Source organism: Enoplosus armatus, chromosome 13, assembly GCF_043641665.1.
Source record: "Enoplosus armatus isolate fEnoArm2 chromosome 13, fEnoArm2.hap1, whole genome shotgun sequence".
NCBI lineage: Eukaryota > Metazoa > Chordata > Actinopteri > Centrarchiformes > Enoplosidae > Enoplosus > Enoplosus armatus.
The window spans coordinates 8,664,700-8,683,036 of NC_092192.1; positions in this window are offsets into that span (position 1 = coordinate 8,664,700).

Below are 18,337 nucleotides of genomic sequence, written 5' to 3' on the forward strand. Positions count from 1 at the left end.
ACCAGAAAGACTTAATCCAATGAATCTATACTGCGTTTACACATAATTGTGTTTTCTGTCAAGATTAATGGAACGACGATCACATTTTGCATCTTTTCTTGTCCTTTTCTCTATCTCTCTTTCTTCCAATAATGTCCTCACAGCACCTCTGTAGTCACAGGGGCAGATAACTCTAGAGGCTCACAGATAGCAAACCACCATCTCTGTCCAAAAGAAAGTGTTCCTTCATCACTCAGACAACCCTCCAAACCCAGAGGCACCTGCGCACATTTTCTCCTCAAAAACTCCATTTCTCTGTCCTCCTATCTCCCTCAATCTTCCAATTCTAAACTCTCATATTTCTAACATGTGTGTTCCTGTAAGATTTACACTGCAGATCTTTCCCCCTTTTTTAATTAAAATGAAATTAAAACCAGTTACAGCATATACACTACATTGTAAAGTCGTCAAAACTGTGTTTTGCTTATTGTTACTTCACACGTTTGAACTTTTTATTTATCTTTTTTATTAATCTTTTTATTTCACTGTGATGTATGTGAAATAAAAAGATGACCTTCTTGAGTTTGACACAAGAAGGTCGTTTTCACAGTCATCTGCCGAAGGGGGAAAGTTTCTGTGTGCTCACTTTAAATCAGACCTTAAATCAGACCAGAATAGTTTTTTAACATCACAGCTAGTTTGGAAGCCAATCATTGTCCAATATGCAACTTCCACAAGTGTGATGTGGAAACCTGAGGCCTCCAGTGGATAATGAGAATGGCCTTTTCAGTGAAGTAGAAGACATCTTCTGTCTATTATATTTGCATATTCATGAATTCTGGATTTGTCATTTTAAGATTTTTTACCTCAGTTATCAAACTTTTTGTGGAAAAAACTGTCAAAAAATATTATTCCAAGCAAAGTATGTCTTAAAATATGTCTGGAGGGGCTAAAAAAAATTAAAAAGAGAACATAGAACAAAGGGCAGGCCTATGAGTGGTCACCTACAGTAAAGTCTGAAGAAGAGCTGGTCGTTTTTCCAGTGGCAGATTCAAACAGTGAGAACACTTTACAATAGTTCACCTCTGGGAAGAAACTAGTAAACAAAACACCAGCTTGTGGGTGTAATGCTGTTTGTGTAAAGCTGCTTGTGTGGCACACCCATAAATAGGACTTGACTGTTACTGGGATATTAGGTGGGTGCCTGGAAAGTTGTGAAATAAAGTACAGGCAAATCCTTCTATTATGATCTTTTCATTAATAATTCCCAACATTAGGGAATCTTTTTACCGTAAGAGACGAAACTGGGGCTCGTTAGTTTTTTTACTTTACTACCTTGCCATATGCACTTTTAATTAAGATGAGTTGGTGCAGTATTAGAGGTGAAGGTAATACAGATGTGAATACTGAGAGAGAGCTGGGAACATGAAAAAAAGAAGACTTACAAATCCCAGGCCTAATGCTCCATTCCCACAGAGCTATGGAATAAAACTTGATTTGTCAACCTAAATTACATTGGCTTCTTACAAGAGACTTTTCCCTACTGACAGAGGAGGAAGCACGTTTGCGATAATGGGTAAAGGAAATAAATTGACGTTTACATAATCCTAATCGCTTTCTTGGCCCAGTGGTGAGCATCTCAGGGGCAAGGCGGCATGAAGATAACCCGGCCTGTCATCATTGTTAAAAGTGTGGGGAACGTTCCTACTGTATCTCCCATCAAATACTACATGTGCCAGCTGTAACCCCACTGAGCCCTCTAGACCTGATGCAAATGAGAGAAGAGATTTGAGGGCACAGGCGTGCGAAAGAGAGGAATAAAAGGACTGAGATGGGAAATGAATATCCAAAGAGAGAAAGGAAGAGAAATAGGGTAAGAGGAATATTGTTGCCTCACTCAAGTCCTTGTGTGCCACAAACAGGGTGAAAAGTTTTGTTTTGGAAGTTATAATAATCATTCGCTCAAAAAGCTTTTAGGGATAATGCTATTGCAGCATTAAAATGCATGCAACTTGTCATAGTACTTCAGTGTAGTGACTCAATGTCCGCTGCTCACTGTGAATACATGCATTTTAGAGTAGGCACACCGACTTGTCTCCATTACACCATGATTACTTATGGGTATTGCCATTCAGAAAGCAAGAAAGAACACACTCACTGGCGTATATGCTGTCAAACTGTGGCCACCAGGAAAGTAGATGAGTAGACAGTCTGACAGAACCAACTGCAGAAGCAGTAGCTGTGACAGGGGCTGCACTTCCACTCTATTCTCCCACATCACTCACGGCCAAAACAGGCATCTAAGGCTTCAGAGTTTTATCAGATTGCTCAAATTAAAATTCTCTACAAGACTGCTGTCCTGGCCAAATGTTCAAGGTCAAGCAGCTCCAGGAAAACCTATAATGGAGGCCTGCCGGCTGTTTTTTCTTTAAGGATTTTCTAAAGTTCAAGCTGGAGCAGGGTTGGTGCAAAGGGATCACTCAGTTGTTTTGTCTATAAACCGCTGCCCATAATAATTTCCCAGAGCCCAATGTCTTGTTTTATTCTAACAGTAAGAAACCCAAATATAATCACTTTAATATCATACATGGCGAGGACAAGTAGCAAGCAGCATTTGAGAAGCTGGAACCAGAGAACGTCTAGCTTTTTTTGCTTGAAAAATGACTGAAATGAATAAATCGATAAGCTAAATAGTTGCTGATTCATTTTCTCACAGTCAACTAATGGACTAATCGTTTCAGCTCTAGCCTTCAAACAGTATTTGCCTACATTATAGCCTTCATTATCTTTACTTACACTTCTTAGCTTCATGACCTTTAAACCAAATTAACAGTTAAACAATATCTCCTGGTATTATTTCATGACTAATGTTGCTGCAATCCAACTGTGTTGAAACTGTCTTAGAGGGGTGTTGATTCAACTGTTTGGTCATTTAGAGGATGTAGTTTGTGGTGCTGTTGAATTGTATTGCATTATAATGAGGTGTTTCTAATATTTCGTCCAGCTTATTTACATCAGTAAGGGTAGCCTAAATATAATGTTTCTTCGTGGCAAGAAAGGCAAGAATGACAGCATCACATGTCACATATCATGGAGATTTTTTCCTCTAGAATTACACTTTACCTTTTGTATGTTTAAGTTCAGCAAAGAAGCAGGAAATGTTGTGATATTATTATATATGACATTAACAGTGGATGCAATCTTTCCTTAACCCTAACCAAGTAGTTTCAGTTGCCTTATCCTAACTATACCTAACCATAGGGGTGGCATAGCTTATGTGTCATTTTCAAAGGTGGTGACAAATTACCTATTTTGTCGTTGAGGAAAGAGGACTTATTGACCTGTGAGAATGTCCTTGAAATTTGGTGAGAAAATTGTGATGTGTGATTGTGTCGCTAAAGCCTGAGACTTTAAGAGCTCAGTAATGAGCTCTATCTCCAGAAACATGACTCTTGACCTTCTCTTCTACCCAGAAAAAAAAACACAGATGTCATGTAATAAGATTCATTACTTTTCACTCTCTCGATTTCACTCTTTTTCTCTCTTCCTCTCTCGGCGTGTCCTTATCCCACCCAGCGGCCCAACGTCTGTCCCTCCTCCCTCCATGTGGAGCCAGAGGTCCCTGTCTCTCTTCCTCTCAGGAGTACCGTCCTCATGAACCTCTACATTTCTCTTTTCACTATCAGAGGCTGAATCCACTGACAGCTCCCCATAAAAGAGAAATCCAATCAGTCCACCCACCTGGACAATGGAAGAGATGAACCCGGCCTTTTACAAAGAGATATGCAGACACAGAGAGAAGGGCGGATGAAGGTCTTGGAATATGTTTTTATATTTCAATGGCTATACAAAAAAAGAGAAAAGGGTAAAGTGGGCTTAAAGTTATAATAATTTTCATTGATGGATTATTACTTGAGGAGTCCATCTTTCCCACGCATTCAACCTACTTACACACACAAACACATTCCTGCATAAGAAACGATGCACGGATGTATTTAACCTCCTAAGACCTGGCATCCACATGCGTGGACATCACATTTTGGGTTATACCATAATACTTCATTCTGCTCATATGGAAATTCAAAATTGTCCCCGTATGCGGTACACATCATGTCAACAGGTGATGCTTAGTTTTTATAATTATCAGGTCCCAATAAGCCCAAATAGTAAAGAGAAATTAAGATAGAGCTTGGGTCTTAGGAGGTTAAAGGAAAGGTTTCGACAGTTTAGGAAATATACATGTACACTTTTTTCAAAAATTTAGGCAAGAGGATGGCTATCACTCTCATGTCAGTGTGCCAACAGCTTAGCATAAAGACTGGAAGCAGTTGGGAAACAGCTAGCCTGGCTCTCTAAAACTTAAAAAATATACCTCATTAATCAAGATGGGCGGCATGGTAGCACAGTGGTTAACACTGTTGCACGGGAGGTAGAGCAGAGTAGAGCACAGTAGAGCAGGATGGGGGTTTGAGCAAGCCACTGAATGTTTCTCCTGGTGGAGACCTGCACCTTGCATGGCAGCTCAGTTGCCATCAGTGTGTGAATGGGTGAATGTGATTTTTGGGAACCGTGAAGGTTGAAAAGCACTATATAAGTGAGACAATTTAACATGTTTTATCTTGTTTGTTTAATCTGTACACAAAGAGAAGTCTAAAAGCTATGTGCTGTAGCAGAAAGTCACTGCAGCGGAGTGCAGTTACAGCATGTAACTCCTCATAAAGCCACAACTTGTCAGTTCTACATTTTTGTTTGTGTACGGATTAAACAAACGAGATACGACATGTGAGCTTTAGAGGTGCTTGTAGGTGTATTTTTTTGGACACAGCCAGGCTAGCTGTCCCCCTGCTTCAAGTCTTAATGCTAATGTTAATGCTTCTAGCTCCTCATTCGGAGAGTGTTATCTTCTCCTCTAACTCTCAGGGAAAAAAGGTAATAATCTTGTTTCCCAAAATATCAAACAAGGTTTGCGTTACTTTTTCAATGGTGCAGTTTCTCACTAAAAATGGGTCTTCACAAAAAGTTATCGACATCTGTGCTTTTTGTCAGCAGATACATTTTAAATACTGCAGTGAGGACCGGAACAAGAAGAAATGGAAGACATGGCTCTTACTGTGGCTCGTACAAAAGGAAAAAGGAAAATACTGTAAGCGTAGACATCCTCTTTGTAACAGGAAGCAAGTGAGGTTTTTGGGTAATGTGACCTTCATTTTGAGAAACACAAAATACATCAGGGGTTCAGTATTTAACTCAACCCATGGATATCAACAAATCTTTCAGTTTCGATGTCGGTCCCTCCTTTACAATAAGTCTGCCAGATACGTTTAGAGACAGATGAGAGAAAGGAATGGGTGCTGGCACATATTAGAGGGTAGCCAGATTGATTTCTCTAGGACCAAAAATGAAATAAGACCAGGATGAGAGTCATTTTCCCAAAGAGCAACTCATTCTGCAGGACAAATCTAGAAATGTTTTTTGCCTTTTAAAAATGATAATAAATGGTTTGGTTTAGGTATAGAGTTGATTCAATTAAGGATAAAGATCAGAGAACTTTGGAGTAATTCAGGATTGTGTAAGAATCAATCATGTCTTTTTCAAATTTCTGTTTCTGAAAGGAGGACCAAAAGATGCACAAACTCAAACTTGACTCCACTGAATCAGGACAATTTTAGGGACCTCATCCAGCCATTCTGTATGAAGCTCCAGCTGTATGAGGCATAATGATTGCCACCATTCATTACTCATTCCACTCTGACTTGCCTATTTTTGATTATTATTCTCCAATAGTCTCATCCTAATTTGAACCACTTGCTTGGCTCTCGAGCTAATCAAACCGAGTACCACGGTTCTTGCTTAATGCTTACAAAAGGGCTTTGGCACACTGTACTATACAACCCTCCCTCCCACCTCCCACCTGTTTGTATTCAAATCTGTACTCATCTTGTTTTCAGTGTTCACAAGTCAGCACTTTGCTTCATCTTTTAAAAGTTTCAGACCTCGTTTTCTGTCCTCTCATCCTCTTTTTTTTTTCTCTCCCCCCACACAAATGAATAATAAATGGAGCATCATGGGGATCGCTCTTTCAGATGAGCAGCTGCGTTTTGTGAGTCAAATGCCCTAAATTTCACTAGACATGTATAGAGTCAGTGGCAAAAGTTTTGAGGAAGATTGGTTCTGGATGGTTTGTTAAAATGCTCAGCATTTGGGGCCTGGAAGATCATCTCTTGGGAAAAGATATTCATCAAGAATCAAAGAATGGAAACTAACTTGCAGTTGTATTAACTTCAGCAACAATGTGATTTTAAGTGACTTTACTTAAATATTTAGATGTCCACCAAGCTGTTTAAACAAGCCAGAATCAAGTGCTAACAACAGCAGGATTGAGACGGATATCTTTTACTGTTCCTCACACTTCCCTAGCTCACTACTGTTTTAAAGTTGGTGATAAAAATATTGAAACTTGTAAATATGTAAATAAAGAACTGTGTAAACATTGTAAATAAAATAAAACTCAAATATATCAATTAACATAACTTCTCTTTCAAACCGTACAAACGTGTGACGAGATTTGAATATGACAATATATATACACAACAAGATGGTTTTGTTTGTCAACCATCGGAAATTTTGCTATAACATTTAGACCTGTAAATATATGTGGGGTTGTATGAAGAGCAAGACTATTCTATATATTCTATGACAATATTGGATTTTCAGATTTTTTGCACCAATGTGATGAAGTACCTTGATTTGTTAGTTGATTGTTATCATGGTTATTGTGATATAAATGACATATACCGTCCATATCACCCACCCCTATCTAATCTAATGCAAAACAGTAGAACACAGTTCATTTAACTGAACTGTTTTGAGCTGGATTGTTTTATATATGATAATATATGATATTGCATACATTTGCCATATCATGATATTTATTAAATGGTAAAATAAATATTCTTATTAATATGATGTTTTCATTGTTAATATAATATTACTTTGCAAGAATGTGGCAGCAATATTTGATCACATCATTAACAGTAAAAAGAACTAATGTACACAGCACCACTGAATCCATATTTGTGTGTCAAACCGCTCTGTCTGATAATGTCAAGGCTCAGTTTGCTACTTATATTTGGAGGAACTCGCGTGATGGACAATTTCACAATATACAGATAAAAAGCTTCATTATATGATATAACACTAGGCATCATGACTCTTTGACTCCTTCAGCCTCCGTCTCTCTCCGTCTCTCTCACTCTCTCTTCTTCTGAAGGAGCAGATAACGCCACAGTAGCCCCATCGATAAAGTGGACTCTCTTTGTGCTCGGAGCTGAGGCTGTTCAAGGAGACCTAAATCGCTGAATAGATCCGGTCATTACGGCAGAGGATTATGGCAGAACATTGGGCCTTGTTCTCTCAATAATTAGCTGAGGGAAAAGCTATAGATTTCAGTTTGAACTGGAGCCTTCAAGATTCAATTTTTTGATCCCAGAGAATGTAGTTAATTTGTATTCGGTAGCAGGTGTTTTTGGGTTTAATTGCTGTGCGTGCATGTTTTAAAAAATCAATTCATTGTTACTGCATGACTGTCTGTGTGAATATGTTCTATATAAAGAACAATGTCCATCTGTCACACAGAAAATAATAACTAATAGAACCACATCCACACCAAGAACAGTTTAACTAAGTAAACTTAATTCAACATGAATTATAGAAATAGTTCCAAATGGTTCAACACAACAAGGGCAGCTTTTAAGCATTTTGCTTTCCTTGTGCAACAAATGACTGGAAGAGTCATAGAAGCTGTGACAGTTAAAGAGGGAATATTATGGAGAATGAGAATTGCCTAGTCTAGTAAATGAAACAAAGACAGCTGGGGTTCGAGATATCCTGACTTTTAATGCCTAATATAGGTCATATTTCAAAAAACACTGGATCCTATTTTTCCCATAATGCAACCAAAATCATTGAGGACATTGCTAGGCTTTCCTAAGTCCCTCCTGTAGGTTTGAGGTTTAATAGCATTTTAATGAATCCAGATCCATTCACATTCCTTATCACATGAAATTAATTTCTGCTTTAAACATTTGCACGTGACTAAAGTTTAAAAAATCTCGAAGGTCTCCAATCATCTTTAGTTGGCTGCAAAGGCAGAAGGCCTTTTTGGGACAGCCTAATTAATGTTGACAACCCGTAGCTCCAACATGAGAAGATATTAAATGTTGATTAAATATGTATACCATATATATACAAAATGGAACCTGCTATAGGAAACCAACCCTATCCTCCAGAGCCAGAGACATAGACATTACACAACTGTTTACACGGGCCAACAAATACTCGAATGTATGACGAATAAACTGGTCTTGATGTGTAAAATCTGAAGGAAGGATGTTGAAACATGAAGCTCATACTCCACACAGCTTCACCAACTTTTCAGGCATGAGGAAACTGCATCATTCAAACAAGCTGATCTGATTGTCTTGGGAGAGGGCAGAGGTTGGTGAGGTTGAGTGGAGCTGTGAAAAACAAATGACTGTTGATGAAAGCAAACAAATTTTGGTGGAAAACAAATAATGTTTCACACACATGCAGTTGCAGTGTGGATATTGACCACATTTATTTTTTTAAATCCATGTATTGACTTGAATAGTAAGGAAGAACGGGTGTGACGCACTGAATGAATAATTGCCTATTTAACAAACTTGGTGACATCATAGTGATTCATCATCTTTCTCCATGATTGAAATTATTTTCAACAAAATGTCAATGTAAAGTTTGTGATTCCTATTTTTTTATGTCAGATCCCGGTTGTGCTCTGCAGCCACCTTACTTCATATCATCAGTAAGATACAGGCCCTAAAAGAAACCGTGTGCAATATGTGAATGTGTGCATGTGTTGCTCTACAGTGAATGAATCACACTCCAATCTGGTGTCTGAATGGTGAGAACTACTCATACATTTTGTATGGCCGCAATGGACGAAGTGACTTGGTACTGCAGGGCTTACATGAAGTCAGTGTGAATAATGACTAATACAAATGTCACCATATGGCTTACACTAACACACACCACCACATCACAGACACACACACACACACACACAAACACACTCCATTACCCAGACTTTTAAGATGGATGTCTTTTTAATACAACCATATATCATCAACAGTTTGAAAAGTCAGTAAACAAAAGAAGGAATTATTGAAGAAATGGATTTCTTTAGGGCCGCAAATAATCATTCTTTAATCTACTGATTATTTTCTCGATTAATTGTTGGGTTTATAGGATGTCAGCAAATAATGAAAAATGTCCATCACAGTTTCCTAGAGCCCACGTGATGTTTTGTTTTGTCTGACCTACAGTCCAAAACACAGAGTTTTTCAGTTTACCATCTTAAAAGTGTAAGAAAACCAGAAACTATTCACATTTGAGAACATTTTTGCCAAAACAAAATGACTCAAACTATGAAGCAGCGATCAAAATCCTCTCTAGATTCCTTTAAAGCACAGAAAAGATTACTGCAAAGAAGCAAAGATCCTCAAGAAGGAATACATTTTCATGTAATGTGGTCTTCATTTTGAAAAAGTGTAGTGCAAAAATATCCCACTTTTTTTTTGGTCTCAGTTGCTTGTTATAGTTTTGTCTCATGATTTGACGGATGATATCCTGATGTTTAAAAATGCCTCAAATGGCTTCAAATGTTCTAAACTCTACTGACAGAAAGAACATATTAGAGAACAGCAGCCAAAAAATGTGCACACCAAAGGCTGCTAGTTTCATTGAAAATTCACCACATGTTCATCTCCATGTGAACTCCCTGAAACACGTATCTGCTATTCTTATTTAGGTCAACACCCTTGCGCGAGTTAAGATTCTAATGCTCACCATCGTGCACGGCAGAACAGACTATCCATGCGCAATACGGCTTGAGAAGTGTGTCTACCAGTGCATACAGTCAATCTCACTGCATTGAAAATAGCTATCATAATGGATATATTCACTGGAGTGAATATTTCATGGCCACGATAAGCCACAGCTCCTGTATATCTTCCCAGAGTTTTTAAGGCATGAAGGGGTGAACAGAGGAGTGAGCCCTGAGTGCATCTACAACTCTCAAATTTTACAAACGGGGGACTCGTCACCTATCTGATGAAACAAAGTCTTTGAGGTTTTTCCTCTGTTGATCAACTCAAAAGAAGAGACATATCTCCATACTTGTCATGTCATGTTTCATCTCACATACATTCTCACATACACACACACACACACACGCACACACACGTCTGTCCTCTGTCACATTACAACTCTCACAGTATATTTTGATATATTATATATATTTGATGTCATGCACATTATTAAGGGTCTTTTTCACTTTAGAGTTTTTATCCATTTGCTTAATGTTTTCCAAGTTGCTGTTTACATTCATTGTCATTGTGATTATTTTTCTTACTAATTAATGTATTTTATGTGATGACTACTTTATTTACTGCAATTAATTACTTACACATTTCCTTGTTTGTTTACTTCTTTCAAGGTATAATGGTTTAATAAGGCGTAACGTATTTTTTCCTGCACAAATAATCATTGTTACGCAAGTATTGTTTTTAATTGCTTCTGTGTTTTATTGTGGTGTGCAAGGGTCAGTTCACACAAATTACAAAAAAAAACATATTTTCTCACATACCACTAGTGCTGTCTAGCCATGTCTTAAATAAAAAAATGTCCCAGTTACTTTGGATAATCTACAACCACATTGTTCAGCATTGTTCAATTGTTCATAGGGGAACATTTTTTTTCAATAAAAAACACTCACTGTGCTGTGTTTGTGCAAAAGATGACCAAAGTAACACAGTTCGTTGAGTACAAATAAGCCCTTTGCAGTTTTCAGCCACTGACTTTTCCAAGACAGTATTTTGTACAGTACAGTACAGTACAGTATTCAGCTTGCATGGTAAATCCCACCATGTTCATAATCCCTGTTCATCTCAATGAAAGAGCAGTCCAAACTTACCTCGACCAAACAATCCTCTGGGTGTTTTGTTCAGATAAACAATAATCAAGGTGACTTCACACCAGGGACAGACTGGGAATGAAAAATGGCCCAAGCCACTCTTAAACAAGATTACTGAAAAATATTAATAAAAATGAATTTAGTAAAATGTATATTAGTATATTCAAATAACTTCAAATACTAGTATACTATATACCACTAGTATCATATTAAATAGTAAAGTTAGAATGAACTGGACCAGAAATAATTGGCTGGGCTGGGCTTTTATTTAAGCGGGGGCTGGGGTTATTTAAAAATATGTATGTTTTGCATTGCATCGGCCCCAATTGTCAAGCGGCCCACCAGGAAGACTCCCGATGGCCGACTACGCTTCAAGAAGTAATGAAAGGCTTTTTGTTTCTTCAAATGAAATGCAGTTGTTTGATTCCAATACCCTCCTCTGCACCCTCTCAGGAGAACTTTGTTGGCTATACAAGCCAATGGCTATCTATAATTATATCCAGAGTCATTTGTGTGGAGAAATTATCACACTTGGCAGAGCAGACAGGAAGTAAGAAAGAGGTTTGCTGATAAACCACCTGACAGAAAGTTTGCAGCTCACTGCAGAGACAGAGGCCTGAATACAAGTATAGACAGATAAGTTATGCATGCACAGACACACATTCACTAGCTCAAAACAGACAGGATTGAATCTGCTTAATTAGTTTGAATCTTTTGACTTTGCAGTGGCCCCCGATGCAGGGGTGGGGAACCCTCCAAGAGTCATGAGAGAAATCTGATAATTAAAGAAGGAAAAAAACATGTTCTGCCACAGACTTTTTTTTTTATCATGATATGTAATTGTTGTCTTGTATCAATAATATTAAAAGCAACTGTATAGTTAAGGAAAATCATTCTTAGCTGAAACTGTTCACAATTCTAGCAGCTTGTGACAAGGGGTCACAATCTATTCAGATTTTCAACAAAAGTTAGAAACTAGTATTTAAGAAGCAAAACTCAAAGATAAACAAAGAACTAAAACTAAGGATTTGCCAAATACTTCATTTGTTATTTATCTAGATGCAGTATAGGGGGGGGGGGGGGGGGGGTTACAAATTATTAATTAATTAAAACAGGAAAAAAAGAGATGTGATATTTTACCAACCAAATCCAAAAGTTAACCATCAGCATCCAAACTACACTGCAGACACTGGGAAAGATTAATACCCAAAATTATGAATTATGTGTCCCTGTATAACTCCGTGGCATACACATGTAGGTATATGCACACACATACCCACACATAAAGTGACATAAAGTGACATAAAGTGACAGTGACCGTGTGTGTCTCTAAAAAAGCCCAAACAGACACTACTATGTGACTGCAGAATGGCACACACACACTCAGGCTTACAAAGTACTCCCATGCCACTGCGGGGGGGGGCAGCACTCAAGGCCAAACTCCTCCACCAGTTGTGCTGATGGGGAGAATTATTGGAGAAACATCTTGTTCAGATCCAGGCCTCGGGGCAGCACCACGACAGATTCCACCTGACCGGGTTTCCCCTTAGCTCTGCATTTTGTCTTGGATTTCCCCGCTCCTGCCTTCTTTTCATCACAAGTAATTGACGTTTTAGCCTTGAAGCATTGTACCAGGGGAACTGGGACACACACACGTGCACACACACACACACTTCTGCTTCAGGTTATGACATTTCCACCTTTCAGCTTTTTTTTACATTACAGTCTTAGCCGTAACTTAGGTCAAAATTTTCCAGTGTGCTGAGCTTTCACCAATGCGGAAAAACTTTTTATGCCCAACTTTTAAAAACCACCTCTCAGAAACCGGAGAGAAACTGTGCGGTGTGCCAACACATTGCATTTGTACTAGATATTGATCCTGTAAAAACAAGCCTCTCACTCAAAACATCTGTAATGGCTTCAATGTTAGCTTGCCCAAAAGATGCTGTTGTTTTTTTTACGCAGCTAATCACGGCTTCAACAACACGGTCAGCATCTCTTCTAAATCTTTAAAACGACATTTTAGAATGCAGAATGCTGCTGTAAACGATCCTTATTTTATCCCCTGTGGCCAAAGACACTCAGTCTTGTCTTAGACATTGCTCTGATGCCAAAGTCTCTGTGCTTCTCCACAGTGCTCTGGGTACTTCTGTCAATGCCACACTCTCCGGGGAGCCCACTCTGCGTCGTGCCATTGGCTCTCAGGCCCAAGTGCCCACATTAACACAGACTTGGAAGACTTCACACTTCCCTTTTTGTGGCGACTCTCAAAACATCTTTCTACTGAACCATGAAGAAAATCATCCCCTCAAACAGGATTTCGAGGCTGCTGCAGTGATTGTATTCCTCTTTCTATTCCCTGGCGGGTGTTGCATTGTTGGGGGAGTAGAGGAGAAGATGGGGCTGACAGAGAAGGAGAACGGGTGACTGTCGATATTCTGGGACACGACACTTCACTTCACCCCCCCCCCCCCCTCCAAGCATGACTGCAAATGTCTGTCTTTATCTCATTCTCACATGCACATGCTTCTGTGCATGTAGAGACAGGGAGACACGAGGCAATCAAAGTGTAGTTACTGTACATATATAAAGACAAAGACACTTAAAGCAATTAAAGTGCAAATAATGTACATGTTTGTATGCAGAGATGTGTAAAATACATATTTGTGTGCATGTGTTTCTGTGTGTCTGTTTCCACATAACAGATTTTTGTTTCTGATTATATAGTATCAATGGGTTTTTCTGTGTGTGTGAGTTTTCATGATAAAACTATGCAGGCACCAGATGTCATTTGTTTGCATTCAAGTGACATAGCCCTCTAGTGTCCGCACTAAATATGATTCTTGTCCGTCGGGAGCAAAGGAGGAAGTAGTGTGATGTTATAATAGAGCCACAAAGTTTGCAGAGGTACAAGGGTAGTTGAGTCAGTTTCCTTACCTTGACCAAGCCGTTATTATTGTAACTTGACATCAAATGTCCTCTAACCTTAACAAAGTAGTAATTTTGTTTTTATGTTTCCGTGACCTTAACCAAGTAGTTAGTTTAACCCAAACCATAATCTTTCCCTAAACCTAACCAAGTTGTTTTTCCGCCTAAACCTAACTAAATCTTATCTGTAGCGTGTTATCGTGTTAGCTTATATGTGTCATTCTGGGGGGCATGGACCAGTAATGTATTTTGCTGTTTAATTTGGAGGACTTGCTGCAAAAATCTGGAAAAACTGTCTTTTACAAAACTGTATCCAGTGTAACCCTTGAATGAAAATCCATGTGCATAAATATATTTCAAAGAACATTCAAGCATGTGCTGTAATCAAATTACTTAAATGAATTACAAACATAGCATGAACGTGAATCCGTGTCGAGTCTGTTCACAATGTTCCCAGCCGATGGTCTAGAAATTGGTTGTTTGAAAGATTAGAGATGTGATTAACAGTGTGTTTGCCGATCCACTTCTGACAATATCAAAGGAAGGACAAGCTTCAGAAGCTGCTGCTGCAGCGAAGAAAGATGGCAAGATGTGTGAAAGATGAGAGGCTCTGTGTATTGATTAGTACTGTGGATAAACGCAAAGGGGAGGGGGTTAAATGGAATGACGCACAGTAGAGTATACACCCTTATATGCTGCATATTCCTAAACTCTTTGTTTAAGGTTAGGAAACGATCTTGATTTGGTTCAATATTGACAAAGTAAAAACATACTGTCTTGTGCTTCAAGTCAACGTTGAATTAACCTTAATCATACTTAAGTTGCCACAAGCAAATATTGAAAAGAAAAGCAAAATAAATACAGTGTTAGTGATACGTGTGAGTATTTTGTGACTTTGCAAATATGTTATACAGATTTTTTTTTTAAAAACCTAAGATGGGCTGCATTAAATGACTTTCAAAACATTATATATATATATATATATATATATATATATATATATATATAATGTATAAATGTTATTGGGGGGGGGGGGGTGAAACACCTCCCATGCAGTTTCTAAAGGATTCCTCTGCTTAAGAGTTCTGCTTAAAGAAAGACTAGAATCACCATTAGCAAATTAGCAAAAAGTGAGAGGACGTGTATGTTGAAAGTTTTGTGCAAATCAAAGTCCCATTGTTGAGTGATCTGGATTTCAATTCTGTCATTTAGATTTTTTAATTGGTTGTCTATAATATTGGCCAACTAAAATGAAGCTTTTTCAACTGACTGCCTATTATTTCACCTACGCTCTCCCAAAGGGTTAGCAGTAGCTGCTATGCTGTAATATATTCCCTGGTTGAAGGCCAGTTTATCATTGAAGGAAAGACGCACAACTGTCCGCTGTCACAAGAAAATAGATCGACTACCATAACTGTCAGAATCCTTATGCGTGCAGATCCTCATCAAGATGAATGATGCTAAGTGAACATTTTGAGTCTGCAGGATAGAGCAACACACACACATACAGTCACACGCTAGATCCAACACAGGTTACACCGCAGCTCTAATGGGTACATAAAAGTTTGTGTAAATCAGTCATGGTGTTGGAGCTGAAGCACAAGCTCAAAATCTCTCTCTACCTTCCTTTCTCTCTCTCTCTCCCTCCCTCCAGGGTTAGCTTAATGGCATGCCGCTTCAGTTCTTAACATACAGGCTGAGACAGCGGGCACCACATCAGTAACTAACTCTCTTTCCTTGTCTGTCAATGACGGGGCCTGACAGCAGCTGAGAGGAAGTCGTGCAGACAATGCATACACAAATGCACACACGCATGGACACATACATTATCATTCAGTAGATCAGTGGGGTAAGCAAACACTAACACAACCTTACACATGCAAATACATGCAACGTTTCATTGTGTGTGTAGTCTTATGGCATACCATGGATTCATACCATTTCTTGCCAGTATACTGTAAGGAATTCAATGCCTGAAATTAATGACAATCAAAAACAAAATTGCAAGTCCAGAGAGGATCCTGCTCAGGTGTCGTTGCTTTCCCAGGTGTCTTTTATTCCTGTCATGTCCTCCCCTCATCTGTTTTCAGCCCTCTCTCCTTCCCCGTCTTTCTTGCGGTATCTAAATCTGTCCTCCCTCACTCCCTCTCCCTTTTCTCTCCCTGATCGGTCTGAAATATTGTTCTTCCTCCCTGTCTCTATGCACCCACCCTCTCTTTTCACGCTAGTGTCTGTAAGCAGATTATCAGTCTAAAGTCCTCCTTGACAGGTGTAAACCTGACGCTGCTTTTAATAGACTCCATTTGCCACAGCACGCAAGCAGTCGTGGTCTTTTGATTCATGAGCAACACACGGGCACCGTGAGTTGACATGCTGTGCCAAATAACCAATGTATTAGGCCACTGTGGTGTAACAAATAAGGCGGAAAATTAATCATTTTATTAATTTTATGTTTAAAATTAATAAGAAAATCAAGGCACTGATGTGAAGTTTTGGGACCAACAATATTGTGAATACCCACTTAGTACATGTCTTAGGGCAGAAGGATATGAAGAAACATCTAATTGTGATTTTTTTTTACCAAAACTGTCATTGCGATTTAAATTGTAATTTTCTATACATTACACGAGAGTCCTGTATTCTATTTATTTAGTTTATGTAGAAAAACACTCGCCACTCGTTATCAGCATAGAGACAGCATATTAACAGCCTGCTTTTTGTTATTTAAACAACTCACAAAATTAATGTTCATTATCTCCAAATGAGTAAATTTGCTGTCCACAATTGACATTTTAGCTATATTTGAAAGAGTCCACTTTTTGCACGATATTGAAATAACAATGATCATTTGTTACTACCCCTACATAAACAAAATAATTATCTGCCTACTATTTAGCAGTCCTGCTAGAGTGCTAGTAACAAATGAAAAACTAAAGAACCCCAAATAATGTACATAATGTGTAAATACAGTATAGATACAGTCATATATTATTCCAGTATGCCTGCAGGCCTATAGATTTTCCAGTAATTATATGGAGCAGGAATAAACAAAGGTTAATGTGTGAGCCAATTTAATTGATATTGTTATGGGAGGTTTCTTAATGTGGCACATGTCTATGTACTGGAAAGGTTTGTTTGATTTAGAGACACTTGCTGTCAAGTTTTTAAAACTTATGAGGCTGAAAACATGAGCATACTCATTAGCATAATGCATACTGATTGAAATTTTAAGTTTGGTGTTTACTAGCTGGCTTAACAGATGATCTTTACATCTGCTACATGCTAAAGTTTGAATGTTGCGCCTACAGCATTTTAGTCACAGATCTGGGATTTTACTGTAAACTGAGCAACAGCACTTCAGAGGATGAATTGCAGCACAGATGATGTGGTGTGCACTATAACTTCATTTGCTTCAGGTTTGGAAGTGATAGGGCAACCACAACTGCCATAACTAAAAAGTTCAAACATTGGCGAGTCATGATTTTGAACTAACTTTTTTGCCTTTCCAGCAAAGCTACGGCTGAAGAAAAGATGATGAAACGAATCTCCACAGTCTGTACTTGTCAATTACTGTAAGTTATTTTTGATATCCCGAGAGCGGAGATTTTGATTGGACTCTGATTGGCTGCTTCCTGCTGCAGAGTCGGGGTGACGACTGATTGCTCTCTTTCTCTCTGCTCCTTTCTCTCCCTCTTCCCCAAGATAATCCGTTGAAAGTTTGTCCAACACTGCTGCAAGTCCGCGACTCGGCGAGCTTCAAAGTAAGTTCCACAGTCTTCCCCTACATGTCGTAGCCTCAGAGCACAGGCCGTCCCTGAGCACCAGCTCCCTGAGGATCGAAAGCAGGTTGCTGTCACTGCGCTTAATGAAGACCTTGCATTCTATTTCATCAACCCTTTCTTCTTCCTCTACCAGTCCTCTACTACGTATTGCATATGGTGCTTCCATTATTAATAAGTGCTCATTTCTTCTCTAATGAGTACACTGATTTCAGAGTTTCTTCCTTTGGAGTGTCATGATCTTTTGACAAAAAGAAGAAAAACAAATTTCCAGCTTTGATTTTATTCCTCAGTTTTTTGTGATTGTACTTTTTTGCTGATGGTTGAGATTAAACTTGAAAATATATAAAGAATCATTTGTTGTTCAGATACCTTAGAATCTGGGGAGAGTCGACATGCAACTACTACAAGATCTGAAGAAAGAAAGAAAGAAGAAGAAGGTCGTGAAAGAGGGAGAGATTCAAACAAGCAGGCTTATTCATGCCTCTTACAGTCTAGAACCTGATGGTGACCTTTCATGCTCAAACATTTATTTTTGCAAGTAACATTTCATGCCAATTACACCGAGAACGATGTAATTTCCTCTCCTCTTCTTTCCTCTCTCCTTTAATCTCCTCTCCTCTACTTTGCTTCACACTCC